The sequence below is a fragment of the Rhinoderma darwinii genome (assembly GCF_050947455.1).
Source record: "Rhinoderma darwinii isolate aRhiDar2 chromosome 5 unlocalized genomic scaffold, aRhiDar2.hap1 SUPER_5_unloc_23, whole genome shotgun sequence".
Classification (NCBI taxonomy): domain Eukaryota; kingdom Metazoa; phylum Chordata; class Amphibia; order Anura; family Rhinodermatidae; genus Rhinoderma; species Rhinoderma darwinii.
Window position 1 is genome coordinate 1 of NW_027461780.1, and position 27,369 is coordinate 27,369.

The window sequence follows — 27,369 nt, forward strand, 5'->3', positions numbered from 1 at the left end:
GCAACAAAGCCTTGCTGCTTGCCTACAAAGAGAGCAGCAATTTGGATTTGTTACTATGTTACCTAGAAGAATAACAAACTGTGCAAGGATGGAGGTTGTAGGAGCAAGGAGAAGTTGTCTGTAAAGTTGGTGGATGCCTATTTTCCATTTTGCAGTCCCTTGTCTCCCTCTTGTGGCCTCCTGGAGGCAACTAGCTGTGCAAAAAAAAGACAGCCTGGCGGCCGGCTGTTGCAGTGTTGCCCTCTCAGGCAACACTGAGTGACTGACTGAGCCTCACCGTCTTATATAAAGTTCAGACGGAACTTTGCACGTGTCATAGTGGAGCCCTCAGGATTCCAGAGCCAGCTTTCTGACATCATAATGGGGCCTCAGAGATAAAAGCCTGGGCCCAGGCAGTGTTGGTCAGTGCTGCTCAGCAGGCAGCACTGGACTGGACTGGATTACAGCTGATACAAGGTGTGAAGGAACAAGGGGTGGCTGTGGGCATGCACTTGCTGCCGCTGCCAGTGTTTATCTGCATGGCAGCAGGGCATTTGGGCGTTGCCAGGAAGGCGTTTTTATGTAGATTCCTCCTCTTTCAGCACTGCATTGTGGTGCAAGCAAAAGAAGCAAATCCTGTCTGGCTTCCTCTCCGGCCTTTATTCACCTCCCGTGTAGCTGTGAGTGTGTGAGCCTGCAGGGCCCCATGGAATTGCCTAGAAGTAGGCTGAATCGCTGCAAGGGCTGAACAGCAGTATCGGGCAGGCTCGGGCAACGCGCGGCCCGTTCGGGTTATCGCTTCTCGGCCTTTTGGCTAAGATCAAGTGTAGTATCTGTTCTTATCAGTTTAATATCTGATACGTCCCCTATCTGGGGACCATATATTAAATGGATTTTTAGAACAGGGAGATGGAAATAGAGCTTGCTCTGTCCACTCCACGCATTGACCTGGTATTGCAGTATTTCCAGGACCGGTGCACCCTTTCCTTATGTGTTGACTAAAAGCAGATTCCAAAAGTGTTTTTTGTCTTTGCTATTGTTTCTGTCTTTCTGAAGGGATCTCCCCTTTTAATCCCATTATTTCAACACCTGTTGGACAATGCATGAGTGATAATGAGCTCATTGATTAAATGCAATTAATGAATAGATTGCCACCTCTTGTTGTGTGTCGTCTGTGTTTCTGTGTTTCCGGCATTTCACATTGGAACACCTCATTCACCTTCCTTGTCTTCTCTCCGCCCTCCCTTTTAGGTAAGTTAAAGAGCTGCACCTGAGCCAGCCACTGATTGATTGATTGATTGATTGATTGATTGATTGATTGATTGATGCAGCACAACAGTCAAATAGTGGAGTGGAGTAGGGGAACAGCAAACAGCCAATAAAGCAGCCCGCCCGCTCGCCTGCCCGCCACAATGGACCTACCTGTGTACACTAGATGGATGTGATGGAATGTACTGTCGTCCCTACATTTCAAGAAGAAGTAAGAATTGCAGTTGCAACAAAGCCTTGCTTGCCTACAAAGAGAGCAGCAATTTGGATTTGTTACTATGTTACCTAGAAGAATAACAAACTGTGCAAGGATGGAGGTTGTAGGAGCAAGGAGAAGTTGTCTGTAAAGTTGGTGGATGCCTATTTTCCATTTTGCAGTCCCTTGTCTCCCTCTTGTGGCCTCCTGGAGGCAACTAGCTGTGCAAAAAAAAGACAGCCTGGCGGCCGGCTGTTGCAGTGTTGCCCTCTCAGGCAACACTGAGTGACTGACTGAGCCTCACCGTCTTATATAAAGTTCAGACGGAACTTTGCACGTGTCATAGTGGAGCCCTCAGGATTCCAGAGCCAGCTTTCTGACATCATAATGGGGCCTCAGAGATAAAAACCTGGGCCCAGGCAGTGTTGGTCAGTGCTGCTCAGCAGGCAGCACTGGACTGGACTGGATTACAGCTGATACAAGGTGTGAAGGAACAAGGGGTGGCTGTGGGCATGCACTTGCTGCCGCTGCCAGTGTTTATCTGCATGGCAGCAGGGCATTTGGGCGTTGCCAGGAAGGCGTTTTTATGTAGATTCCTCCTCTTTCAGCACTGCATTGTGGTGCAAGCAAAAGAAGCAAATCCTGTCTGGCTTCCTCTCCGGCCTTTATTCACCTCCCGTGTAGCTGTGAGTGTGTGAGCCTGCAGGGCCCCATGGAATTGCCTAGAAGTAGGCTGAATCGCTGCAAGGGCTGAACAGCAGTATCGGGCAGGCTCGGGCAACGCGCGGCCCGTTCGGGTTATCGCTTCTCGGCCTTTTGGCTAAGATCAAGTGTAGTATCTGTTCTTATCAGTTTAATATCTGATACGTCCCCTATCTGGGGACCATATATTAAATGGATTTTTAGAACAGGGAGATGGAAATAGAGCTTGCTCTGTCCACTCCACGCATTGACCTGGTATTGCAGTATTTCCAGGACCGGTGCACCCTTTCCTTATGTGTTGACTAAAAGCAGATTCCAAAAGTGTTTTTTGTCTTTGCTATTGTTTCTGTCTTTCTGAAGGGATCTCCCCTTTTAATCCCATTATTTCAACACCTGTTGGACAATGCATGAGTGATAATGAGCTCATTGATTAAATGCAATTAATGAATAGATTGCCACCTCTTGTTGTGTGTCGTCTGTGTTTCTGTGTTTCCGGCATTTCACATTGGAACACCTCATTCACCTTCCTTGTCTTCTCTCCGCCCTCCCTTTTAGGTAAGTTAAAGAGCTGCACCTGAGCCAGCCACTGATTGATTGATTGATTGATTGATTGATTGATTGATTGATTGATTGATGCAGCACAACAGTCAAATAGTGGAGTGGAGTAGGGGAACAGCAAACAGCCAATAAAGCAGCCCGCCCGCTCGCCTGCCCGCCACAATGGACCTACCTGTGTACACTAGATGGATGTGATGGAATGTACTGTCGTCCCTACATTTCAAGAAGAAGTAAGAATTGCAGTTGCAACAAAGCCTTGCTTGCCTACAAAGAGAGCAGCAATTTGGATTTGTTACTATGTTACCTAGAAGAATAACAAACTGTGCAAGGATGGAGGTTGTAGGAGCAAGGAGAAGTTGTCTGTAAAGTTGGTGGATGCCTATTTTCCATTTTGCAGTCCCTTGTCTCCCTCTTGTGGCCTCCTGGAGGCAACTAGCTGTGCAAAAAAAAGACAGCCTGGCGGCCGGCTGTTGCAGTGTTGCCCTCTCAGGCAACACTGAGTGACTGACTGAGCCTCACCGTCTTATATAAAGTTCAGACGGAACTTTGCACGTGTCATAGTGGAGCCCTCAGGATTCCAGAGCCAGCTTTCTGACATCATAATGGGGCCTCAGAGATAAAAGCCTGGGCCCAGGCAGTGTTGGTCAGTGCTGCTCAGCAGGCAGCACTGGACTGGACTGGATTACAGCTGATACAAGGTGTGAAGGAACAAGGGGTGGCTGTGGGCATGCACTTGCTGCCGCTGCCAGTGTTTATCTGCATGGCAGCAGGGCATTTGGGCGTTGCCAGGAAGGCGTTTTTATGTAGATTCCTCCTCTTTCAGCACTGCATTGTGGTGCAAGCAAAAGAAGCAAATCCTGTCTGGCTTCCTCTCCGGCCTTTATTCACCTCCCGTGTAGCTGTGAGTGTGTGAGCCTGCAGGGCCCCATGGAATTGCCTAGAAGTAGGCTGAATCGCTGCAAGGGCTGAACAGCAGTATCGGGCAGGCTCGGGCAACGCGCGGCCCGTTCGGGTTATCGCTTCTCGGCCTTTTGGCTAAGATCAAGTGTAGTATCTGTTCTTATCAGTTTAATATCTGATACGTCCCCTATCTGGGGACCATATATTAAATGGATTTTTAGAACAGGGAGATGGAAATAGAGCTTGCTCTGTCCACTCCACGCATTGACCTGGTATTGCAGTATTTCCAGGACCGGTGCACCCTTTCCTTATGTGTTGACTAAAAGCAGATTCCAAAAGTGTTTTTTGTCTTTGCTATTGTTTCTGTCTTTCTGAAGGGATCTCCCCTTTTAATCCCATTATTTCAACACCTGTTGGACAATGCATGAGTGATAATGAGCTCATTGATTAAATGCAATTAATGAATAGATTGCCACCTCTTGTTGTGTGTCGTCTGTGTTTCTGTGTTTCCGGCATTTCACATTGGAACACCTCATTCACCTTCCTTGTCTTCTCTCCGCCCTCCCTTTTAGGTAAGTTAAAGAGCTGCACCTGAGCCAGCCACTGATTGATTGATTGATTGATTGATTGATTGATTGATTGATTGATTGATGCAGCACAACAGTCAAATAGTGGAGTGGAGTAGGGGAACAGCAAACAGCCAATAAAGCAGCCCGCCCGCTCGCCTGCCCGCCACAATGGACCTACCTGTGTACACTAGATGGATGTGATGGAATGTACTGTCGTCCCTACATTTCAAGAAGAAGTAAGAATTGCAGTTGCAACAAAGCCTTGCTTGCCTACAAAGAGAGCAGCAATTTGGATTTGTTACTATGTTACCTAGAAGAATAACAAACTGTGCAAGGATGGAGGTTGTAGGAGCAAGGAGAAGTTGTCTGTAAAGTTGGTGGATGCCTATTTTCCATTTTGCAGTCCCTTGTCTCCCTCTTGTGGCCTCCTGGAGGCAACTAGCTGTGCAAAAAAAAGACAGCCTGGCGGCCGGCTGTTGCAGTGTTGCCCTCTCAGGCAACACTGAGTGACTGACTGAGCCTCACCGTCTTATATAAAGTTCAGACGGAACTTTGCACGTGTCATAGTGGAGCCCTCAGGATTCCAGAGCCAGCTTTCTGACATCATAATGGGGCCTCAGAGATAAAAGCCTGGGCCCAGGCAGTGTTGGTCAGTGCTGCTCAGCAGGCAGCACTGGACTGGACTGGATTACAGCTGATACAAGGTGTGAAGGAACAAGGGGTGGCTGTGGGCATGCACTTGCTGCCGCTGCCAGTGTTTATCTGCATGGCAGCAGGGCATTTGGGCGTTGCCAGGATGGCGTTTTTATGTAGATTCCTCCTCTTTCAGCACTGCATTGTGGTGCAAGCAAAAGAAGCAAATCCTGTCTGGCTTCCTCTCCGGCCTTTATTCACCTCCCGTGTAGCTGTGAGTGTGTGAGCCTGCAGGGCCCCATGGAATTGCCTAGAAGTAGGCTGAATCGCTGCAAGGGCTGAACAGCAGTATCGGGCAGGCTCGGGCAACGCGCGGCCCGTTCGGGTTATCGCTTCTCGGCCTTTTGGCTAAGATCAAGTGTAGTATCTGTTCTTATCAGTTTAATATCTGATACGTCCCCTATCTGGGGACCATATATTAAATGGATTTTTAGAACAGGGAGATGGAAATAGAGCTTGCTCTGTCCACTCCACGCATTGACCTGGTATTGCAGTATTTCCAGGACCGGTGCACCCTTTCCTTATGTGTTGACTAAAAGCAGATTCCAAAAGTGTTTTTTGTCTTTGCTATTGTTTCTGTCTTTCTGAAGGGATCTCCCCTTTTAATCCCATTATTTCAACACCTGTTGGACAATGCATGAGTGATAATGAGCTCATTGATTAAATGCAATTAATGAATAGATTGCCACCTCTTGTTGTGTGTCGTCTGTGTTTCTGTGTTTCCGGCATTTCACATTGGAACACCTCATTCACCTTCCTTGTCTTCTCTCCGCCCTCCCTTTTAGGTAAGTTAAAGAGCTGCACCTGAGCCAGCCACTGATTGATTGATTGATTGATTGATTGATTGATTGATTGATTGATTGATGCAGCACAACAGTCAAATAGTGGAGTGGAGTAGGGGAACAGCAAACAGCCAATAAAGCAGCCCGCCCGCTCGCCTGCCCGCCACAATGGACCTACCTGTGTACACTAGATGGATGTGATGGAATGTACTGTCGTCCCTACATTTCAAGAAGAAGTAAGAATTGCAGTTGCAACAAAGCCTTGCTTGCCTACAAAGAGAGCAGCAATTTGGATTTGTTACTATGTTACCTAGAAGAATAACAAACTGTGCAAGGATGGAGGTTGTAGGAGCAAGGAGAAGTTGTCTGTAAAGTTGGTGGATGCCTATTTTCCATTTTGCAGTCCCTTGTCTCCCTCTTGTGGCCTCCTGGAGGCAACTAGCTGTGCAAAAAAAAGACAGCCTGGCGGCCGGCTGTTGCAGTGTTGCCCTCTCAGGCAACACTGAGTGACTGACTGAGCCTCACCGTCTTATATAAAGTTCAGACGGAACTTTGCACGTGTCATAGTGGAGCCCTCAGGATTCCAGAGCCAGCTTTCTGACATCATAATGGGGCCTCAGAGATAAAAGCCTGGGCCCAGGCAGTGTTGGTCAGTGCTGCTCAGCAGGCAGCACTGGACTGGACTGGATTACAGCTGATACAAGGTGTGAAGGAACAAGGGGTGGCTGTGGGCATGCACTTGCTGCCGCTGCCAGTGTTTATCTGCATGGCAGCAGGGCATTTGGGCGTTGCCAGGAAGGCGTTTTTATGTAGATTCCTCCTCTTTCAGCACTGCATTGTGGTGCAAGCAAAAGAAGCAAATCCTGTCTGGCTTCCTCTCCGGCCTTTATTCACCTCCCGTGTAGCTGTGAGTGTGTGAGCCTGCAGGGCCCCATGGAATTGCCTAGAAGTAGGCTGAATCGCTGCAAGGGCTGAACAGCAGTATCGGGCAGGCTCGGGCAACGCGCGGCCCGTTCGGGTTATCGCTTCTCGGCCTTTTGGCTAAGATCAAGTGTAGTATCTGTTCTTATCAGTTTAATATCTGATACGTCCCCTATCTGGGGACCATATATTAAATGGATTTTTAGAACAGGGAGATGGAAATAGAGCTTGCTCTGTCCACTCCACGCATTGACCTGGTATTGCAGTATTTCCAGGACCGGTGCACCCTTTCCTTATGTGTTGACTAAAAGCAGATTCCAAAAGTGTTTTTTGTCTTTGCTATTGTTTCTGTCTTTCTGAAGGGATCTCCCCTTTTAATCCCATTATTTCAACACCTGTTGGACAATGCATGAGTGATAATGAGCTCATTGATTAAATGCAATTAATGAATAGATTGCCACCTCTTGTTGTGTGTCGTCTGTGTTTCTGTGTTTCCGGCATTTCACATTGGAACACCTCATTCACCTTCCTTGTCTTCTCTCCGCCCTCCCTTTTAGGTAAGTTAAAGAGCTGCACCTGAGCCAGCCACTGATTGATTGATTGATTGATTGATTGATTGATTGATGCAGCACAACAGTCAAATAGTGGAGTGGAGTAGGGGAACAGCAAACAGCCAATAAAGCAGCCCGCCCGCTCGCCTGCCCGCCACAATGGACCTACCTGTGTACACTAGATGGATGTGATGGAATGTACTGTCGTCCCTACATTTCAAGAAGAAGTAAGAATTGCAGTTGCAACAAAGCCTTGCTTGCCTACAAAGAGAGCAGCAATTTGGATTTGTTACTATGTTACCTAGAAGAATAACAAACTGTGCAAGGATGGAGGTTGTAGGAGCAAGGAGAAGTTGTCTGTAAAGTTGGTGGATGCCTATTTTCCATTTTGCAGTCCCTTGTCTCCCTCTTGTGGCCTCCTGGAGGCAACTAGCTGTGCAAAAAAAAGACAGCCTGGCGGCCGGCTGTTGCAGTGTTGCCCTCTCAGGCAACACTGAGTGACTGACTGAGCCTCACCGTCTTATATAAAGTTCAGACGGAACTTTGCACGTGTCATAGTGGAGCCCTCAGGATTCCAGAGCCAGCTTTCTGACATCATAATGGGGCCTCAGAGATAAAAGCCTGGGCCCAGGCAGTGTTGGTCAGTGCTGCTCAGCAGGCAGCACTGGACTGGACTGGATTACAGCTGATACAAGGTGTGAAGGAACAAGGGGTGGCTGTGGGCATGCACTTGCTGCCGCTGTCAGTGTTTATCTGCATGGCAGCAGGGCATTTGGGCGTTGCCAGGAAGGCATTTTATGTAGATTCCTCCTCTTTCAGCACTGCATTGTGGTGCAAGCAAAAGAAGCAAATCCTGTCTGGCTTCCTCTCCGGCCTTTATTCACCTCCCGTGTAGCTGTGAGTGTGTGAGCCTGCAGGGCCCCATGGAATTGCCTAGAAGTAGGCTGAATCGCTGCAAGGGCTGAACAGCAGTATCGGGCAGGCTCGGGCAACGCGCGGCCCGTTCGGGTTATCGCTTCTCGGCCTTTTGGCTAAGATCAAGTGTAGTATCTGTTCTTATCAGTTTAATATCTGATACGTCCCCTATCTGGGGACCATATATTAAATGGATTTTTAGAACAGGGAGATGGAAATAGAGCTTGCTCTGTCCACTCCACGCATTGACCTGGTATTGCAGTATTTCCAGGACCGGTGCACCCTTTCCTTATGTGTTGACTAAAAGCAGATTCCAAAAGTGTTTTTTGTCTTTGCTATTGTTTCTGTCTTTCTGAAGGGATCTCCCCTTTTAATCCCATTATTTCAACACCTGTTGGACAATGCATGAGTGATAATGAGCTCATTGATTAAATGCAATTAATGAATAGATTGCCACCTCTTGTTGTGTGTCGTCTGTGTTTCTGTGTTTCCGGCATTTCACATTGGAACACCTCATTCACCTTCCTTGTCTTCTCTCCGCCCTCCCTTTTAGGTAAGTTAAAGAGCTGCACCTGAGCCAGCCACTGATTGATTGATTGATTGATTGATTGATTGATTGATTGATTGATTGATTGATTGATTGATGCAGCACAACAGTCAAATAGTGGAGTGGAGTAGGGGAACAGCAAACAGCCAATAAAGCAGCCCGCCCGCTCGCCTGCCCGCCACAATGGACCTACCTGTGTACACTAGATGGATGTGATGGAATGTACTGTCGTCCCTACATTTCAAGAAGAAGTAAGAATTGCAGTTGCAACAAAGCCTTGCTTGCCTACAAAGAGAGCAGCAATTTGGATTTGTTACTATGTTACCTAGAAGAATAACAAACTGTGCAAGGATGGAGGTTGTAGGAGCAAGGAGAAGTTGTCTGTAAAGTTGGTGGATGCCTATTTTCCATTTTGCAGTCCCTTGTCTCCCTCTTGTGGCCTCCTGGAGGCAACTAGCTGTGCAAAAAAAAGACAGCCTGGCGGCCGGCTGTTGCAGTGTTGCCCTCTCAGGCAACACTGAGTGACTGACTGAGCCTCACCGTCTTATATAAAGTTCAGACGGAACTTTGCACGTGTCATAGTGGAGCCCTCAGGATTCCAGAGCCAGCTTTCTGACATCATAATGGGGCCTCAGAGATAAAAGCCTGGGCCCAGGCAGTGTTGGTCAGTGCTGCTCAGCAGGCAGCACTGGACTGGACTGGATTACAGCTGATACAAGGTGTGAAGGAACAAGGGGTGGCTGTGGGCATGCACTTGCTGCCGCTGCCAGTGTTTATCTGCATGGCAGCAGGGCATTTGGGCGTTGCCAGGAAGGCGTTTTTATGTAGATTCCTCCTCTTTCAGCACTGCATTGTGGTGCAAGCAAAAGAAGCAAATCCTGTCTGGCTTCCTCTCCGGCCTTTATTCACCTCCCGTGTAGCTGTGAGTGTGTGAGCCTGCAGGGCCCCATGGAATTGCCTAGAAGTAGGCTGAATCGCTGCAAGGGCTGAACAGCAGTATCGGGCAGGCTCGGGCAACGCGCGGCCCGTTCGGGTTATCGCTTCTCGGCCTTTTGGCTAAGATCAAGTGTAGTATCTGTTCTTATCAGTTTAATATCTGATACGTCCCCTATCTGGGGACCATATATTAAATGGATTTTTAGAACAGGGAGATGGAAATAGAGCTTGCTCTGTCCACTCCACGCATTGACCTGGTATTGCAGTATTTCCAGGACCGGTGCACCCTTTCCTTATGTGTTGACTAAAAGCAGATTCCAAAAGTGTTTTTTGTCTTTGCTATTGTTTCTGTCTTTCTGAAGGGATCTCCCCTTTTAATCCCATTATTTCAACACCTGTTGGACAATGCATGAGTGATAATGAGCTCATTGATTAAATGCAATTAATGAATAGATTGCCACCTCTTGTTGTGTGTCGTCTGTGTTTCTGTGTTTCCGGCATTTCACATTGGAACACCTCATTCACCTTCCTTGTCTTCTCTCCGCCCTCCCTTTTAGGTAAGTTAAAGAGCTGCACCTGAGCCAGCCACTGATTGATTGATTGATTGATTGATTGATTGATTGATTGATTGATTGATTGATTGATGCAGCACAACAGTCAAATAGTGGAGTGGAGTAGGGGAACAGCAAACAGCCAATAAAGCAGCCCGCCCGCTCGCCTGCCCGCCACAATGGACCTACCTGTGTACACTAGATGGATGTGATGGAATGTACTGTCGTCCCTACATTTCAAGAAGAAGTAAGAATTGCAGTTGCAACAAAGCCTTGCTTGCCTACAAAGAGAGCAGCAATTTGGATTTGTTACTATGTTACCTAGAAGAATAACAAACTGTGCAAGGATGGAGGTTGTAGGAGCAAGGAGAAGTTGTCTGTAAAGTTGGTGGATGCCTATTTTCCATTTTGCAGTCCCTTGTCTCCCTCTTGTGGCCTCCTGGAGGCAACTAGCTGTGCAAAAAAAAGACAGCCTGGCGGCCGGCTGTTGCAGTGTTGCCCTCTCAGGCAACACTGAGTGACTGACTGAGCCTCACCGTCTTATATAAAGTTCAGACGGAACTTTGCACGTGTCATAGTGGAGCCCTCAGGATTCCAGAGCCAGCTTTCTGACATCATAATGGGGCCTCAGAGATAAAAGCCTGGGCCCAGGCAGTGTTGGTCAGTGCTGCTCAGCAGGCAGCACTGGACTGGACTGGATTACAGCTGATACAAGGTGTGAAGGAACAAGGGGTGGCTGTGGGCATGCACTTGCTGCCGCTGCCAGTGTTTATCTGCATGGCAGCAGGGCATTTGGGCGTTGCCAGGAAGGCGTTTTTATGTAGATTCCTCCTCTTTCAGCACTGCATTGTGGTGCAAGCAAAAGAAGCAAATCCTGTCTGGCTTCCTCTCCGGCCTTTATTCACCTCCCGTGTAGCTGTGAGTGTGTGAGCCTGCAGGGCCCCATGGAATTGCCTAGAAGTAGGCTGAATCGCTGCAAGGGCTGAACAGCAGTATCGGGCAGGCTCGGGCAACGCGCGGCCCGTTCGGGTTATCGCTTCTCGGCCTTTTGGCTAAGATCAAGTGTAGTATCTGTTCTTATCAGTTTAATATCTGATACGTCCCCTATCTGGGGACCATATATTAAATGGATTTTTAGAACAGGGAGATGGAAATAGAGCTTGCTCTGTCCACTCCACGCATTGACCTGGTATTGCAGTATTTCCAGGACCGGTGCACCCTTTCCTTATGTGTTGACTAAAAGCAGATTCCAAAAGTGTTTTTTGTCTTTGCTATTGTTTCTGTCTTTCTGAAGGGATCTCCCCTTTTAATCCCATTATTTCAACACCTGTTGGACAATGCATGAGTGATAATGAGCTCATTGATTAAATGCAATTAATGAATAGATTGCCACCTCTTGTTGTGTGTCGTCTGTGTTTCTGTGTTTCCGGCATTTCACATTGGAACACCTCATTCACCTTCCTTGTCTTCTCTCCACCCTCCCTTTTAGGTAAGTTAAAGAGCTGCACCTGAGCCAGCCACTGATTGATTGATTGATTGATTGATTGATTGATTGATTGATTGATTGATTGATTGATTGATGCAGCACAACAGTCAAATAGTGGAGTGGAGTAGGGGAACAGCAAACAGCCAATAAAGCAGCCCGCCCGCTCGCCTGCCCGCCACAATGGACCTACCTGTGTACACTAGATGGATGTGATGGAATGTACTGTCGTCCCTACATTTCAAGAAGAAGTAAGAATTGCAGTTGCAACAAAGCCTTGCTTGCCTACAAAGAGAGCAGCAATTTGGATTTGTTACTATGTTACCTAGAAGAATAACAAACTGTGCAAGGATGGAGGTTGTAGGAGCAAGGAGAAGTTGTCTGTAAAGTTGGTGGATGCCTATTTTCCATTTTGCAGTCCCTTGTCTCCCTCTTGTGGCCTCCTGGAGGCAACTAGCTGTGCAAAAAAAAGACAGCCTGGCGGCCGGCTGTTGCAGTGTTGCCCTCTCAGGCAACACTGAGTGACTGACTGAGCCTCACCGTCTTATATAAAGTTCAGACGGAACTTTGCACGTGTCATAGTGGAGCCCTCAGGATTCCAGAGCATCATAATGGGGCCTCAGAGATAAAAGCCTGGGCCCAGGCAGTGTTGGTCAGTGCTGCTCAGCAGGCAGCACTGGACTGGACTGGATTACAGCTGATACAAGGTGTGAAGGAACAAGGGGTGGCTGTGGGCATGCACTTGCTGCCGCTGCCAGTGTTTATCTGCATGGCAGCAGGGCATTTGGGCGTTGCCAGGAAGGCGTTTTTATGTAGATTCCTCCTCTTTCAGCACTGCATTGTGGTGCAAGCAAAAGAAGCAAATCCTGTCTGGCTTCCTCTCCGGCCTTTATTCACCTCCCGTGTAGCTGTGAGTGTGTGAGCCTGCAGGGCCCCATGGAATTGCCTAGAAGTAGGCTGAATCGCTGCAAGGGCTGAACAGCAGTATCGGGCAGGCTCGGGCAACGCGCGGCCCGTTCGGGTTATCGCTTCTCGGCCTTTTGGCTAAGATCAAGTGTAGTATCTGTTCTTATCAGTTTAATATCTGATACGTCCCCTATCTGGGGACCATATATTAAATGGATTTTTAGAACAGGGAGATGGAAATAGAGCTTGCTCTGTCCACTCCACGCATTGACCTGGTATTGCAGTATTTCCAGGACCGGTGCACCCTTTCCTTATGTGTTGACTAAAAGCAGATTCCAAAAGTGTTTTTTGTCTTTGCTATTGTTTCTGTCTTTCTGAAGGGATCTCCCCTTTTAATCCCATTATTTCAACACCTGTTGGACAATGCATGAGTGATAATGAGCTCATTGATTAAATGCAATTAATGAATAGATTGCCACCTCTTGTTGTGTGTCGTCTGTGTGTCTGTGTTTCCGGCATTTCACATTGGAACACCTCATTCACCTTCCTTGTCTTCTCTCCGCCCTCCCTTTTAGGTAAGTTAAAGAGCTGCACCTGAGCCAGCCACTGATTGATTGATTGATTGATTGATTGATTGATTGATTGATTGATTGATTGATTGATGCAGCACAACAGTCAAATAGTGGAGTGGAGTAGGGGAACAGCAAACAGCCAATAAAGCAGCCCGCCCGCTCGCCTGCCCGCCACAATGGACCTACCTGTGTACACTAGATGGATGTGATGGAATGTACTGTCGTCCCTACATTTCAAGAAGAAGTAAGAATTGCAGTTGCAACAAAGCCTTGCTTGCCTACAAAGAGAGCAGCAATTTGGATTTGTTACTATGTTACCTAGAAGAATAACAAACTGTGCAAGGATGGAGGTTGTAGGAGCAAGGAGAAGTTGTCTGTAAAGTTGGTGGATGCCTATTTTCCATTTTGCAGTCCCTTGTCTCCCTCTTGTGGCCTCCTGGAGGCAACTAGCTGTGCAAAAAAAAGACAGCCTGGCGGCCGGCTGTTGCAGTGTTGCCCTCTCAGGCAACACTGAGTGACTGACTGAGCCTCACCGTCTTATATAAAGTTCAGACGGAACTTTGCACGTGTCATAGTGGAGCCCTCAGGATTCCAGAGCCAGCTTTCTGACATCATAATGGGGCCTCAGAGATAAAAGCCTGGGCCCAGGCAGTGTTGGTCAGTGCTGCTCAGCAGGCAGCACTGGACTGGACTGGATTACAGCTGATACAAGGTGTGAAGGAACAAGGGGTGGCTGTGGGCATGCACTTGCTGCCGCTGCCAGTGTTTATCTGCATGGCAGCAGGGCATTTGGGCGTTGCCAGGAAGGCGTTTTTATGTAGATTCCTCCTCTTTCAGCACTGCATTGTGGTGCAAGCAAAAGAAGCAAATCCTGTCTGGCTTCCTCTCCGGCCTTTATTCACCTCCCGTGTAGCTGTGAGTGTGTGAGCCTGCAGGGCCCCATGGAATTGCCTAGAAGTAGGCTGAATCGCTGCAAGGGCTGAACAGCAGTATTGGGCAGGCTCGGGCAACGCGCGGCCCGTTCGGGTTATCGCTTCTCGGCCTTTTGGCTAAGATCAAGTGTAGTATCTGTTCTTATCAGTTTAATATCTGATACGTCCCCTATCTGGGGACCATATATTAAATGGATTTTTAGAACAGGGAGATGGAAATAGAGCTTGCTCTGTCCACTCCACGCATTGACCTGGTATTGCAGTATTTCCAGGACCGGTGCACCCTTTCCTTATGTGTTGACTAAAAGCAGATTCCAAAAGTGTTTTTTGTCTTTGCTATTGTTTCTGTCTTTCTGAAGGGATCTCCCCTTTTAATCCCATTATTTCAACACCTGTTGGACAATGCATGAGTGATAATGAGCTCATTGATTAAATGCAATTAATGAATAGATTGCCACCTCTTGTTGTGTGTCGTCTGTGTTTCTGTGTTTCCGGCATTTCACATTGGAACACCTCATTCACCTTCCTTGTCTTCTCTCCGCCCTCCCTTTTAGGTAAGTTAAAGAGCTGCACCTGAGCCAGCCACTGATTGATTGATTGATTGATTGATTGATTGATTGATTGATTGATTGATTGATTGATTGATGCAGCACAACAGTCAAATAGTGGAGTGGAGTAGGGGAACAGCAAACAGCCAATAAAGCAGCCCGCCCGCTCGCCTGCCCGCCACAATGGACCTACCTGTGTACACTAGATGGATGTGATGGAATGTACTGTCGTCCCTACATTTCAAGAAGAAGTAAGAATTGCAGTTGCAACAAAGCCTTGCTTGCCTACAAAGAGAGCAGCAATTTGGATTTGTTACTATGTTACCTAGAAGAATAACAAACTGTGCAAGGATGGAGGTTGTAGGAGCAAGGAGAAGTTGTCTGTAAAGTTGGTGGATGCCTATTTTCCATTTTGCAGTCCCTTGTCTCCCTCTTGTGGCCTCCTGGAGGCAACTAGCTGTGCAAAAAAAAGACAGCCAGCCTGGCGGCCGGCTGTTGCAGTGTTGCCCTCTCAGGCAACACTGAGTGACTGACTGAGCCTCACCGTCTTATATAAAGTTCAGACGGAACTTTGCACGTGTCATAGTGGAGCCCTCAGGATTCTAGAGCCAGCTTTCTGACATCATAATGGGGCCTCAGAGATAAAAGCCTGGGCCCAGGCAGTGTTGGTCAGTGCTGCTCAGCAGGCAGCACTGGACTGGACTGGATTACAGCTGATACAAGGTGTGAAGGAACAAGGGGTGGCTGTGGGCATGCACTTGCTGCCGCTGCCAGTGTTTATCTGCATGGCAGCAGGGCATTTGGGCGTTGCCAGGAAGGCGTTTTTATGTAGATTCCTCCTCTTTCAGCACTGCATTGTGGTGCAAGCAAAAGAAGCAAATCCTGTCTGGCTTCCTCTCCGGCCTTTATTCACCTCCCGTGTAGCTGTGAGTGTGTGAGCCTGCAGGGCCCCATGGAATTGCCTAGAAGTAGGCTGAATCGCTGCAAGGGCTGAACAGCAGTATCGGGCAGGCTCGGGCAACGCGCGGCCCGTTCGGGTTATCGCTTCTCGGCCTTTTGGCTAAGATCAAGTGTAGTATCTGTTCTTATCAGTTTAATATCTGATACGTCCCCTATCTGGGGACCATATATTAAATGGATTTTTAGAACAGGGAGATGGAAATAGAGCTTGCTCTGTCCACTCCACGCATTGACCTGGTATTGCAGTATTTCCAGGACCGGTGCACCCTTTCCTTATGTGTTGACTAAAAGCAGATTCCAAAAGTGTTTTTTGTCTTTGCTATTGTTTCTGTCTTTCTGAAGGGATCTCCCCTTTTAATCCCATTATTTCAACACCTGTTGGACAATGCATGAGTGATAATGAGCTCATTGATTAAATGCAATTAATGAATAGATTGCCACCTCTTGTTGTGTGTCGTCTGTGTTTCTGTGTTTCCGGCATTTCACATTGGAACACCTCATTCACCTTCCTTGTCTTCTCTCCGCCCTCCCTTTTAGGTAAGTTAAAGAGCTGCACCTGAGCCAGCCACTGATTGATTGATTGATTGATTGATTGATTGATTGATTGATGCAGCACAACAGTCAAATAGTGGAGTGGAGTAGGGGAACAGCAAACAGCCAATAAAGCAGCCCGCCCGCTCGCCTGCCCGCCACAATGGACCTACCTGTGTACACTAGATGGATGTGATGGAATGTACTGTCGTCCCTACATTTCAAGAAGAAGTAAGAATTGCAGTTGCAACAAAGCCTTGCTTGCCTACAAAGAGAGCAGCAATTTGGATTTGTTACTATGTTACCTAGAAGAATAACAAACTGTGCAAGGATGGAGGTTGTAGGAGCAAGGAGAAGTTGTCTGTAAAGTTGGTGGATGCCTATTTTCCATTTTGCAGTCCCTTGTCTCCCTCTTGTGGCCTCCTGGAGGCAACTAGCTGTGCAAAAAAAAGACAGCCTGGCGGCCGGCTGTTGCAGTGTTGCCCTCTCAGGCAACACTGAGTGACTGACTGAGCCTCACCGTCTTATATAAAGTTCAGACGGAACTTTGCACGTGTCATAGTGGAGCCCTCAGGATTCCAGAGCCAGCTTTCTGACATCATAATGGGGCCTCAGAGATAAAAGCCTGGGCCCAGGCAGTGTTGGTCAGTGCTGCTCAGCAGGCAGCACTGGACTGGACTGGATTACAGCTGATACAAGGTGTGAAGGAACAAGGGGTGGCTGTGGGCATGCACTTGCTGCCGCTGCCAGTGTTTATCTGCATGGCAGCAGGGCATTTGGGCGTTGCCAGGAAGGCGTTTTTATGTAGATTCCTCCTCTTTCAGCACTGCATTGTGGTGCAAGCAAAAGAAGCAAATCCTGTCTGGCTTCCTCTCCGGCCTTTATTCACCTCCCGTGTAGCTGTGAGTGTGTGAGCCTGCAGGGCCCCATGGAATTGCCTAGAAGTAGGCTGAATCGCTGCAAGGGCTGAACAGCAGTATCGGGCAGGCTCGGGCAACGCGCGGCCCGTTCGGGTTATCGCTTCTCGGCCTTTTGGCTAAGATCAAGTGTAGTATCTGTTCTTATCAGTTTAATATCTGATACGTCCCCTATCTGGGGACCATATATTAAATGGATTTTTAGAACAGGGAGATGGAAATAGAGCTTGCTCTGTCCACTCCACGCATTGACCTGGTATTGCAGTATTTCCAGGACCGGTGCACCCTTTCCTTATGTGTTGACTAAAAGCAGATTCCAAAAGTGTTTTTTGTCTTTGCTATTGTTTCTGTCTTTCTGAAGGGATCTCCCCTTTTAATCCCATTATTTCAACACCTGTTGGACAATGCATGAGTGATAATGAGCTCATTGATTAAATGCAATTAATGAATAGATTGCCACCTCTTGTTGTGTGTCGTCTGTGTTTCTGTGTTTCCGGCATTTCACATTGGAACACCTCATTCACCTTCCTTGTCTTCTCTCCGCCCTCCCTTTTAGGTAAGTTAAAGAGCTGCACCTGAGCCAGCCACTGATTGATTGATTGATTGATTGATTGATTGATTGATTGATTGATTGATTGATTGATTGATTGATGCAGCACAACAGTCAAATAGTGGAGTGGAGTAGGGGAACAGCAAACAGCCAATAAAGCAGCCCGCCCGCTCGCCTGCCCGCCACAATGGACCTACCTGTGTACACTAGATGGATGTGATGGAATGTACTGTCGTCCCTACATTTCAAGAAGAAGTAAGAATTGCAGTTGCAACAAAGCCTTGCTTGCCTACAAAGAGAGCAGCAATTTGGATTTGTTACTATGTTACCTAGAAGAATAACAAACTGTGCAAGGATGGAGGTTGTAGGAGCAAGGAGAAGTTGTCTGTAAAGTTGGTGGATGCCTATTTTCCATTTTGCAGTCCCTTGTCTCCCTCTTGTGGCCTCCTGGAGGCAACTAGCTGTGCAAAAAAAAGACAGCCTGGCGGCCGGCTGTTGCAGTGTTGCCCTCTCAGGCAACACTGAGTGACTGACTGAGCCTCACCGTCTTATATAAAGTTCAGACGGAACTTTGCACGTGTCATAGTGGAGCCCTCAGGATTCCAGAGCCAGCTTTCTGACATCATAATGGGGCCTCAGAGATAAAAGCCTGGGCCCAGGCAGTGTTGGTCAGTGCTGCTCAGCAGGCAGCACTGGACTGGACTGGATTACAGCTGATACAAGGTGTGAAGGAACAAGGGGTGGCTGTGGGCATGCACTTGCTGCCGCTGCCAGTGTTTATCTGCATGGCAGCAGGGCATTTGGGCGTTGCCAGGAAGGCGTTTTTATGTAGATTCCTCCTCTTTCAGCACTGCATTGTGGTGCAAGCAAAAGAAGCAAATCCTGTCTGGCTTCCTCTCCGGCCTTTATTCACCTCCCGTGTAGCTGTGAGTGTGTGAGCCTGCAGGGCCCCATGGAATTGCCTAGAAGTAGGCTGAATCGCTGCAAGGGCTGAACAGCAGTATCGGGCAGGCTCGGGCAACGCGCGGCCCGTTCGGGTTATCGCTTCTCGGCCTTTTGGCTAAGATCAAGTGTAGTATCTGTTCTTATCAGTTTAATATCTGATACGTCCCCTATCTGGGGACCATATATTAAATGGATTTTTAGAACAGGGAGATGGAAATAGAGCTTGCTCTGTCCACTCCACGCATTGACCTGGTATTGCAGTATTTCCAGGACCGGTGCACCCTTTCCTTATGTGTTGACTAAAAGCAGATTCCAAAAGTGTTTTTTGTCTTTGCTATTGTTTCTGTCTTTCTGAAGGGATCTCCCCTTTTAATCCCATTATTTCAACACCTGTTGGACAATGCATGAGTGATAATGAGCTCATTGATTAAATGCAATTAATGAATAGATTGCCACCTCTTGTTGTGTGTCGTCTGTGTTTCTGTGTTTCCGGCATTTCACATTGGAACACCTCATTCACCTTCCTTGTCTTCTCTCCGCCCTCCCTTTTAGGTAAGTTAAAGAGCTGCACCTGAGCCAGCCACTGATTGATTGATTGATTGATTGATTGATTGATTGATTGATTGATTGATTGATTGATGCAGCACAACAGTCAAATAGTGGAGTGGAGTAGGGGAACAGCAAACAGCCAATAAAGCAGCCCGCCCGCTCGCCTGCCCGCCACAATGGACCTACCTGTGTACACTAGATGGATGTGATGGAATGTACTGTCGTCCCTACATTTCAAGAAGAAGTAAGAATTGCAGTTGCAACAAAGCCTTGCTTGCCTACAAAGAGAGCAGCAATTTGGATTTGTTACTATGTTACCTAGAAGAATAACAAACTGTGCAAGGATGGAGGTTGTAGGAGCAAGGAGAAGTTGTCTGTAAAGTTGGTGGATGCCTATTTTCCATTTTGCAGTCCCTTGTCTCCCTCTTGTGGCCTCCTGGAGGCAACTAGCTGTGCAAAAAAAAGACAGCCTGGCGGCCGGCTGTTGCAGTGTTGCCCTCTCAGGCAACACTGAGTGACTGACTGAGCCTCACCGTCTTATATAAAGTTCAGACGGAACTTTGCACGTGTCATAGTGGAGCCCTCAGGATTCCAGAGCCAGCTTTCTGACATCATAATGGGGCCTCAGAGATAAAAGCCTGGGCCCAGGCAGTGTTGGTCAGTGCTGCTCAGCAGGCAGCACTGGACTGGACTGGATTACAGCTGATACAAGGTGTGAAGGAACAAGGGGTGGCTGTGGGCATGCACTTGCTGCCGCTGCCAGTGTTTATCTGCATGGCAGCAGGGCATTTGGGCGTTGCCAGGAAGGCGTTTTTATGTAGATTCCTCCTCTTTCAGCACTGCATTGTGGTGCAAGCAAAAGAAGCAAATCCTGTCTGGCTTCCTCTCCGGCCTTTATTCACCTCCCGTGTAGCTGTGAGTGTGTGAGCCTGCAGGGCCCCATGGAATTGCCTAGAAGTAGGCTGAATCGCTGCAAGGGCTGAACAGCAGTATCGGGCAGGCTCGGGCAACGCGCGGCCCGTTCGGGTTATCGCTTCTCGGCCTTTTGGCTAAGATCAAGTGTAGTATCTGTTCTTATCAGTTTAATATCTGATACGTCCCCTATCTGGGGACCATATATTAAATGGATTTTTAGAACAGGGAGATGGAAATAGAGCTTGCTCTGTCCACTCCACGCATTGACCTGGTATTGCAGTATTTCCAGGACCGGTGCACCCTTTCCTTATGTGTTGACTAAAAGCAGATTCCAAAAGTGTTTTTTGTCTTTGCTATTGTTTCTGTCTTTCTGAAGGGATCTCCCCTTTTAATCCCATTATTTCAACACCTGTTGGACAATGCATGAGTGATAATGAGCTCATTGATTAAATGCAATTAATGAATAGATTGCCACCTCTTGTTGTGTGTCGTCTGTGTTTCTGTGTTTCCGGCATTTCACATTGGAACACCTCATTCACCTTCCTTGTCTTCTCTCCGCCCTCCCTTTTAGGTAAGTTAAAGAGCTGCACCTGAGCCAGCCACTGATTGATTGATTGATTGATTGATTGATTGATTGATGCAGCACAACAGTCAAATAGTGGAGTGGAGTAGGGGAACAGCAAACAGCCAATAAAGCAGCCCGCCCGCTCGCCTGCCCGCCACAATGGACCTACCTGTGTACACTAGATGGATGTGATGGAATGTACTGTCGTCCCTACATTTCAAGAAGAAGTAAGAATTGCAGTTGCAACAAAGCCTTGCTTGCCTACAAAGAGAGCAGCAATTTGGATTTGTTACTATGTTACCTAGAAGAATAACAAACTGTGCAAGGATGGAGGTTGTAGGAGCAAGGAGAAGTTGTCTGTAAAGTTGGTGGATGCCTATTTTCCATTTTGCAGTCCCTTGTCTCCCTCTTGTGGCCTCCTGGAGGCAACTAGCTGTGCAAAAAAAAGACAGCCTGGCGGCCGGCTGTTGCAGTGTTGCCCTCTCAGGCAACACTGAGTGACTGACTGAGCCTCACCGTCTTATATAAAGTTCAGACGGAACTTTGCACGTGTCATAGTGGAGCCCTCAGGATTCCAGAGCCAGCTTTCTGACATCATAATGGGGCCTCGGAGATAAAAGCCTGGGCCCAGGCAGTGTTGGTCAGTGCTGCTCAGCAGGCAGCACTGGACTGGACTGGATTACAGCTGATACAAGGTGTGAAGGAACAAGGGGTGGCTGTGGGCATGCACTTGCTGCCGCTGCCAGTGTTTATCTGCATGGCAGCAGGGCATTTGGGCGTTGCCAGGAAGGCGTTTTTATGTAGATTCCTCCTCTTTCAGCACTGCATTGTGGTGCAAGCAAAAGAAGCAAATCCTGTCTGGCTTCCTCTCCGGCCTTTATTCACCTCCCGTGTAGCTGTGAGTGTGTGAGCCTGCAGGGCCCCATGGAATTGCCTAGAAGTAGGCTGAATCGCTGCAAGGGCTGAACAGCAGTATCGGGCAGGCTCGGGCAACGCGCGGCCCGTTCGGGTTATCGCTTCTCGGCCTTTTGGCTAAGATCAAGTGTAGTATCTGTTCTTATCAGTTTAATATCTGATACGTCCCCTATCTGGGGACCATATATTAAATGGATTTTTAGAACAGGGAGATGGAAATAGAGCTTGCTCTGTCCACTCCACGCATTGACCTGGTATTGCAGTATTTCCAGGACCGGTGCACCCTTTCCTTATGTGTTGACTAAAAGCAGATTCCAAAAGTGTTTTTTGTCTTTGCTATTGTTTCTGTCTTTCTGAAGGGATCTCCCCTTTTAATCCCATTATTTCAACACCTGTTGGACAATGCATGAGTGATAATGAGCTCATTGATTAAATGCAATTAATGAATAGATTGCCACCTCTTGTTGTGTGTCGTCTGTGTTTCTGTGTTTCCGGCATTTCACATTGGAACACCTCATTCACCTTCCTTGTCTTCTCTCCGCCCTCCCTTTTAGGTAAGTTAAAGAGCTGCACCAGAGCCAGCCACTGATTGATTGATTGATTGATTGATTGATTGATTGATTGATTGATTGATTGATTGATTGATTGATTGATTGATGCAGCACAACAGTCAAATAGTGGAGTGGAGTAGGGGAACAGCAAACAGCCAATAAAGCAGCCCGCCCGCTCGCCTGCCCGCCACAATGGACCTACCTGTGTACACTAGATGGATGTGATGGAATGTACTGTCGTCCCTACATTTCAAGAAGAAGTAAGAATTGCAGTTGCAACAAAGCCTTGCTTGCCTACAAAGAGAGCAGCAATTTGGATTTGTTACTATGTTACCTAGAAGAATAACAAACTGTGCAAGGATGGAGGTTGTAGGAGCAAGGAGAAGTTGTCTGTAAAGTTGGTGGATGCCTATTTTCCATTTTGCAGTCCCTTGTCTCCCTCTTGTGGCCTCCTGGAGGCAACTAGCTGTGCAAAAAAAAGACAGCCTGGCGGCCGGCTGTTGCAGTGTTGCCCTCTCAGGCAACACTGAGTGACTGACTGAGCCTCACCGTCTTATATAAAGTTCAGACGGAACTTTGCACGTGTCATAGTGGAGCCCTCAGGATTCCAGAGCCAGCTTTCTGACATCATAATGGGGCCTCAGAGATAAAAGCCTGGGCCCAGGCAGTGTTGGTCAGTGCTGCTCAGCAGGCAGCACTGGACTGGACTGGATTACAGCTGATACAAGGTGTGAAGGAACAAGGGGTGGCTGTGGGCATGCACTTGCTGCCGCTGCCAGTGTTTATCTGCATGGCAGCAGGGCATTTGGGCGTTGCCAGGAAGGCGTTTTTATGTAGATTCCTCCTCTTTCAGCACTGCATTGTGGTGCAAGCAAAAGAAGCAAATCCTGTCTGGCTTCCTCTCCGGCCTTTATTCACCTCCCGTGTAGCTGTGAGTGTGTGAGCCTGCAGGGCCCCATGGAATTGCCTAGAAGTAGGCTGAATCGCTGCAAGGGCTGAACAGCAGTATCGGGCAGGCTCGGGCAACGCGCGGCCCGTTCGGGTTATCGCTTCTCGGCCTTTTGGCTAAGATCAAGTGTAGTATCTGTTCTTATCAGTTTAATATCTGATACGTCCCCTATCTGGGGACCATATATTAAATGGATTTTTAGAACAGGGAGATGGAAATAGAGCTTGCTCTGTCCACTCCACGCATTGACCTGGTATTGCAGTATTTCCAGGACCGGTGCACCCTTTCCTTATGTGTTGACTAAAAGCAGATTCCAAAAGTGTTTTTTGTCTTTGCTATTGTTTCTGTCTTTCTGAAGGGATCTCCCCTTTTAATCCCATTATTTCAACACCTGTTGGACAATGCATGAGTGATAATGAGCTCATTGATTAAATGCAATTAATGAATAGATTGCCACCTCTTGTTGTGTGTCGTCTGTGTTTCTGTGTTTCCGGCATTTCACATTGGAACACCTCATTCACCTTCCTTGTCTTCTCTCCGCCCTCCCTTTTAGGTAAGTTAAAGAGCTGCACCTGAGCCAGCCACTGATTGATTGATTGATTGATTGATTGATTGATTGATTGATTGATTGATTGATTGATTGATTGATTGATGCAGCACAACAGTCAAATAGTGGAGTGGAGTAGGGGAACAGCAAACAGCCAATAAAGCAGCCCGCCCGCTCGCCTGCCCGCCACAATGGACCTACCTGTGTACACTAGATGGATGTGATGGAATGTACTGTCGTCCCTACATTTCAAGAAGAAGTAAGAATTGCAGTTGCAACAAAGCCTTGCTTGCCTACAAAGAGAGCAGCAATTTGGATTTGTTACTATGTTACCTAGAAGAATAACAAACTGTGCAAGGATGGAGGTTGTAGGAGCAAGGAGAAGTTGTCTGTAAAGTTGGTGGATGCCTATTTTCCATTTTGCAGTCCCTTGTCTCCCTCTTGTGGCCTCCTGGAGGCAACTAGCTGTGCAAAAAAAAGACAGCCTGGCGGCCGGCTGTTGCAGTGTTGCCCTCTCAGGCAACACTGAGTGACTGACTGAGCCTCACCGTCTTATATAAAGTTCAGACGGAACTTTGCACGTGTCATAGTGGAGCCCTCAGGATTCCAGAGCCAGCTTTCTGACATCATAATGGGGCCTCAGAGATAAAAGCCTGGGCCCAGGCAGTGTTGGTCAGTGCTGCTCAGCAGGCAGCACTGGACTGGACTGGATTACAGCTGATACAAGGTGTGAAGGAACAAGGGGTGGCTGTGGGCATGCACTTGCTGCCGCTGCCAGTGTTTATCTGCATGGCAGCAGGGCATTTGGGCGTTGCCAGGAAGGCGTTTTTATGTAGATTCCTCCTCTTTCAGCACTGCATTGTGGTGCAAGCAAAAGAAGCAAATCCTGTCTGGCTTCCTCTCCGGCCTTTATTCACCTCCCGTGTAGCTGTGAGTGTGTGAGCCTGCAGGGCCCCATGGAATTGCCTAGAAGTAGGCTGAATCGCTGCAAGGGCTGAACAGCAGTATCGGGCAGGCTCGGGCAACGCGCGGCCCGTTCGGGTTATCGCTTCTCGGCCTTTTGGCTAAGATCAAGTGTAGTATCTGTTCTTATCAGTTTAATATCTGATACGTCCCCTATCTGGGGACCATATATTAAATGGATTTTTAGAACAGGGAGATGGAAATAGAGCTTGCTCTGTCCACTCCACGCATTGACCTGGTATTGCAGTATTTCCAGGACCGGTGCACCCTTTCCTTATGTGTTGACTAAAAGCAGATTCCAAAAGTGTTTTTTGTCTTTGCTATTGTTTCTGTCTTTCTGAAGGGATCTCCCCTTTTAATCCCATTATTTCAACACCTGTTGGACAATGCATGAGTGATAATGAGCTCATTGATTAAATGCAATTAATGAATAGATTGCCACCTCTTGTTGTGTGTCGTCTGTGTTTCTGTGTTTCCGGCATTTCACATTGGAACACCTCATTCACCTTCCTTGTCTTCTCTCCGCCCTCCCTTTTAGGTAAGTTAAAGAGCTGCACCTGAGCCAGCCACTGATTGATTGATTGATTGATTGATTGATTGATTGATTGATGCAGCACAACAGTCAAATAGTGGAGTGGAGTAGGGGAACAGCAAACAGCCAATAAAGCAGCCCGCCCGCTCGCCTGCCCGCCACAATGGACCTACCTGTGTACACTAGATGGATGTGATGGAATGTACTGTCGTCCCTACATTTCAAGAAGAAGTAAGAATTGCAGTTGCAACAAAGCCTTGCTTGCCTACAAAGAGAGCAGCAATTTGGATTTGTTACTATGTTACCTAGAAGAATAACAAACTGTGCAAGGATGGAGGTTGTAGGAGCAAGGAGAAGTTGTCTGTAAAGTTGGTGGATGCCTATTTTCCATTTTGCAGTCCCTTGTCTCCCTCTTGTGGCCTCCTGGAGGCAACTAGCTGTGCAAAAAAAAGACAGCCTGGCGGCCGGCTGTTGCAGTGTTGCCCTCTCAGGCAACACTGAGTGACTGACTGAGCCTCACCGTCTTATATAAAGTTCAGACGGAACTTTGCACGTGTCATAGTGGAGCCCTCAGGATTCCAGAGCCAGCTTTCTGACATCATAATGGGGCCTCAGAGATAAAAGCCTGGGCCCAGGCAGTGTTGGTCAGTGCTGCTCAGCAGGCAGCACTGGACTGGACTGGATTACAGCTGATACAAGGTGTGAAGGAACAAGGGGTGGCTGTGGGCATGCACTTGCTGCCGCTGCCAGTGTTTATCTGCATGGCAGCAGGGCATTTGGGCGTTGCCAGGAAGGCGTTTTTATGTAGATTCCTCCTCTTTCAGCACTGCATTGTGGTGCAAGCAAAAGAAGCAAATCCTGTCTGGCTTCCTCTCCGGCCTTTATTCACCTCCCGTGTAGCTGTGAGTGTGTGAGCCTGCAGGGCCCCATGGAATTGCCTAGAAGTAGGCTGAATCGCTGCAAGGGCTGAACAGCAGTATTGGGCAGGCTCGGGCAACGCGCGGCCCGTTCGGGTTATCGCTTCTCGGCCTTTTGGCTAAGATCAAGTGTAGTATCTGTTCTTATCAGTTTAATATCTGATACGTCCCCTATCTGGGGACCATATATTAAATGGATTTTTAGAACAGGGAGATGGAAATAGAGCTTGCTCTGTCCACTCCACGCATTGACCTGGTATTGCAGTATTTCCAGGACCGGTGCACCCTTTCCTTATGTGTTGACTAAAAGCAGATTCCAAAAGTGTTTTTTGTCTTTGCTATTGTTTCTGTCTTTCTGAAGGGATCTCCCCTTTTAATCCCATTATTTCAACACCTGTTGGACAATGCATGAGTGATAATGAGCTCATTGATTAAATGCAATTAATGAATAGATTGCCACCTCTTGTTGTGTGTCGTCTGTGTTTCTGTGTTTCCGGCATTTCACATTGGAACACCTCATTCACCTTCCTTGTCTTCTCTCCGCCCTCCCTTTTAGGTAAGTTAAAGAGCTGCACCTGAGCCAGCCACTGATTGATTGATTGATTGATTGATTGATTGATTGATTGATTGATTGATTGATTGATTGATTGATGCAGCACAACAGTCAAATAGTGGAGTGGAGTAGGGGAACAGCAAACAGCCAATAAAGCAGCCCGCCCGCTCGCCTGCCCGCCACAATGGACCTACCTGTGTACACTAGATGGATGTGATGGAATGTACTGTCGTCCCTACATTTCAAGAAGAAGTAAGAATTGCAGTTGCAACAAAGCCTTGCTTGCCTACAAAGAGAGCAGCAATTTGGATTTGTTACTATGTTACCTAGAAGAATAACAAACTGTGCAAGGATGGAGGTTGTAGGAGCAAGGAGAAGTTGTCTGTAAAGTTGGTGGATGCCTATTTTCCATTTTGCAGTCCCTTGTCTCCCTCTTGTGGCCTCCTGGAGGCAACTAGCTGTGCAAAAAAAAGACAGCCTGGCGGCCGGCTGTTGCAGTGTTGCCCTCTCAGGCAACACTGAGTGACTGACTGAGCCTCACCGTCTTATATAAAGTTCAGACGGAACTTTGCACGTGTCATAGTGGAGCCCTCAGGATTCCAGAGCCAGCTTTCTGACATCATAATGGGGCCTCAGAGATAAAAGCCTGGGCCCAGGCAGTGTTGGTCAGTGCTGCTCAGCAGGCAGCACTGGACTGGACTGGATTACAGCTGATACAAGGTGTGAAGGAACAAGGGGTGGCTGTGGGCATGCACTTGCTGCCGCTGCCAGTGTTTATCTGCATGGCAGCAGGGCATTTGGGCGTTGCCAGGAAGGCGTTTTTATGTAGATTCCTCCTCTTTCAGCACTGCATTGTGGTGCAAGCAAAAGAAGCAAATCCTGTCTGGCTTCCTCTCCGGCCTTTATTCACCTCCCGTGTAGCTGTGAGTGTGTGAGCCTGCAGGGCCCCATGGAATTGCCTAGAAGTAGGCTGAATCGCTGCAAGGGCTGAACAGCAGTA

At 47.9% G+C, this 27,369-nt stretch overlaps 18 non-coding genes across 18 annotated transcripts; all 18 read left to right on the forward strand.

Moving 5' to 3' along the window:
- The first annotated feature begins 773 nt into the window (after nucleotides 1-773).
- LOC142687537 (U2 spliceosomal RNA) lies at nucleotides 774-964 on the forward strand. Its single transcript, XR_012856752.1, has one exon. It is a non-coding gene; the product is annotated as a U2 spliceosomal RNA (small nuclear RNA).
- A 1,280-nt stretch (nucleotides 965-2,244) lies between these two features.
- On the forward strand, nucleotides 2,245-2,435 carry LOC142687549 (U2 spliceosomal RNA). The gene has a single exon (XR_012856763.1). It is a non-coding gene; the product is annotated as a U2 spliceosomal RNA (small nuclear RNA).
- A 1,284-nt stretch (nucleotides 2,436-3,719) lies between these two features.
- LOC142687365 (U2 spliceosomal RNA) lies at nucleotides 3,720-3,910 on the forward strand. Its single transcript, XR_012856596.1, has one exon. It is a non-coding gene; the product is annotated as a U2 spliceosomal RNA (small nuclear RNA).
- Nucleotides 3,911-5,194: 1,284 nt separating this feature from the next.
- LOC142687377 (U2 spliceosomal RNA) lies at nucleotides 5,195-5,385 on the forward strand. The gene has a single exon (XR_012856607.1). It is a non-coding gene; the product is annotated as a U2 spliceosomal RNA (small nuclear RNA).
- Nucleotides 5,386-6,669: 1,284 nt separating this feature from the next.
- LOC142687389 (U2 spliceosomal RNA) lies at nucleotides 6,670-6,860 on the forward strand. Its single transcript, XR_012856618.1, has one exon. It is a non-coding gene; the product is annotated as a U2 spliceosomal RNA (small nuclear RNA).
- A 1,271-nt stretch (nucleotides 6,861-8,131) lies between these two features.
- On the forward strand, nucleotides 8,132-8,322 carry LOC142687401 (U2 spliceosomal RNA). Its single transcript, XR_012856629.1, has one exon. It is a non-coding gene; the product is annotated as a U2 spliceosomal RNA (small nuclear RNA).
- A 1,296-nt stretch (nucleotides 8,323-9,618) lies between these two features.
- Nucleotides 9,619-9,809, forward strand: LOC142687414 (U2 spliceosomal RNA). The gene has a single exon (XR_012856640.1). It is a non-coding gene; the product is annotated as a U2 spliceosomal RNA (small nuclear RNA).
- A 1,292-nt stretch (nucleotides 9,810-11,101) lies between these two features.
- LOC142687426 (U2 spliceosomal RNA) lies at nucleotides 11,102-11,292 on the forward strand. Its single transcript, XR_012856651.1, has one exon. It is a non-coding gene; the product is annotated as a U2 spliceosomal RNA (small nuclear RNA).
- Nucleotides 11,293-12,576: 1,284 nt separating this feature from the next.
- On the forward strand, nucleotides 12,577-12,767 carry LOC142687438 (U2 spliceosomal RNA). Its single transcript, XR_012856662.1, has one exon. It is a non-coding gene; the product is annotated as a U2 spliceosomal RNA (small nuclear RNA).
- A 1,292-nt stretch (nucleotides 12,768-14,059) lies between these two features.
- LOC142687450 (U2 spliceosomal RNA) lies at nucleotides 14,060-14,250 on the forward strand. The gene has a single exon (XR_012856673.1). It is a non-coding gene; the product is annotated as a U2 spliceosomal RNA (small nuclear RNA).
- Nucleotides 14,251-15,550: 1,300 nt separating this feature from the next.
- LOC142687462 (U2 spliceosomal RNA) lies at nucleotides 15,551-15,741 on the forward strand. The gene has a single exon (XR_012856684.1). It is a non-coding gene; the product is annotated as a U2 spliceosomal RNA (small nuclear RNA).
- Nucleotides 15,742-17,017: 1,276 nt separating this feature from the next.
- On the forward strand, nucleotides 17,018-17,208 carry LOC142687474 (U2 spliceosomal RNA). Its single transcript, XR_012856695.1, has one exon. It is a non-coding gene; the product is annotated as a U2 spliceosomal RNA (small nuclear RNA).
- A 1,300-nt stretch (nucleotides 17,209-18,508) lies between these two features.
- Nucleotides 18,509-18,699, forward strand: LOC142687487 (U2 spliceosomal RNA). Its single transcript, XR_012856707.1, has one exon. It is a non-coding gene; the product is annotated as a U2 spliceosomal RNA (small nuclear RNA).
- A 1,292-nt stretch (nucleotides 18,700-19,991) lies between these two features.
- LOC142687499 (U2 spliceosomal RNA) lies at nucleotides 19,992-20,182 on the forward strand. The gene has a single exon (XR_012856718.1). It is a non-coding gene; the product is annotated as a U2 spliceosomal RNA (small nuclear RNA).
- A 1,272-nt stretch (nucleotides 20,183-21,454) lies between these two features.
- LOC142687511 (U2 spliceosomal RNA) lies at nucleotides 21,455-21,645 on the forward strand. The gene has a single exon (XR_012856729.1). It is a non-coding gene; the product is annotated as a U2 spliceosomal RNA (small nuclear RNA).
- A 1,308-nt stretch (nucleotides 21,646-22,953) lies between these two features.
- On the forward strand, nucleotides 22,954-23,144 carry LOC142687517 (U2 spliceosomal RNA). The gene has a single exon (XR_012856734.1). It is a non-coding gene; the product is annotated as a U2 spliceosomal RNA (small nuclear RNA).
- Nucleotides 23,145-24,448: 1,304 nt separating this feature from the next.
- LOC142687518 (U2 spliceosomal RNA) lies at nucleotides 24,449-24,639 on the forward strand. The gene has a single exon (XR_012856735.1). It is a non-coding gene; the product is annotated as a U2 spliceosomal RNA (small nuclear RNA).
- A 1,276-nt stretch (nucleotides 24,640-25,915) lies between these two features.
- Nucleotides 25,916-26,106, forward strand: LOC142687519 (U2 spliceosomal RNA). The gene has a single exon (XR_012856736.1). It is a non-coding gene; the product is annotated as a U2 spliceosomal RNA (small nuclear RNA).
- Nucleotides 26,107-27,369: the final 1,263 nt, after the last annotated feature.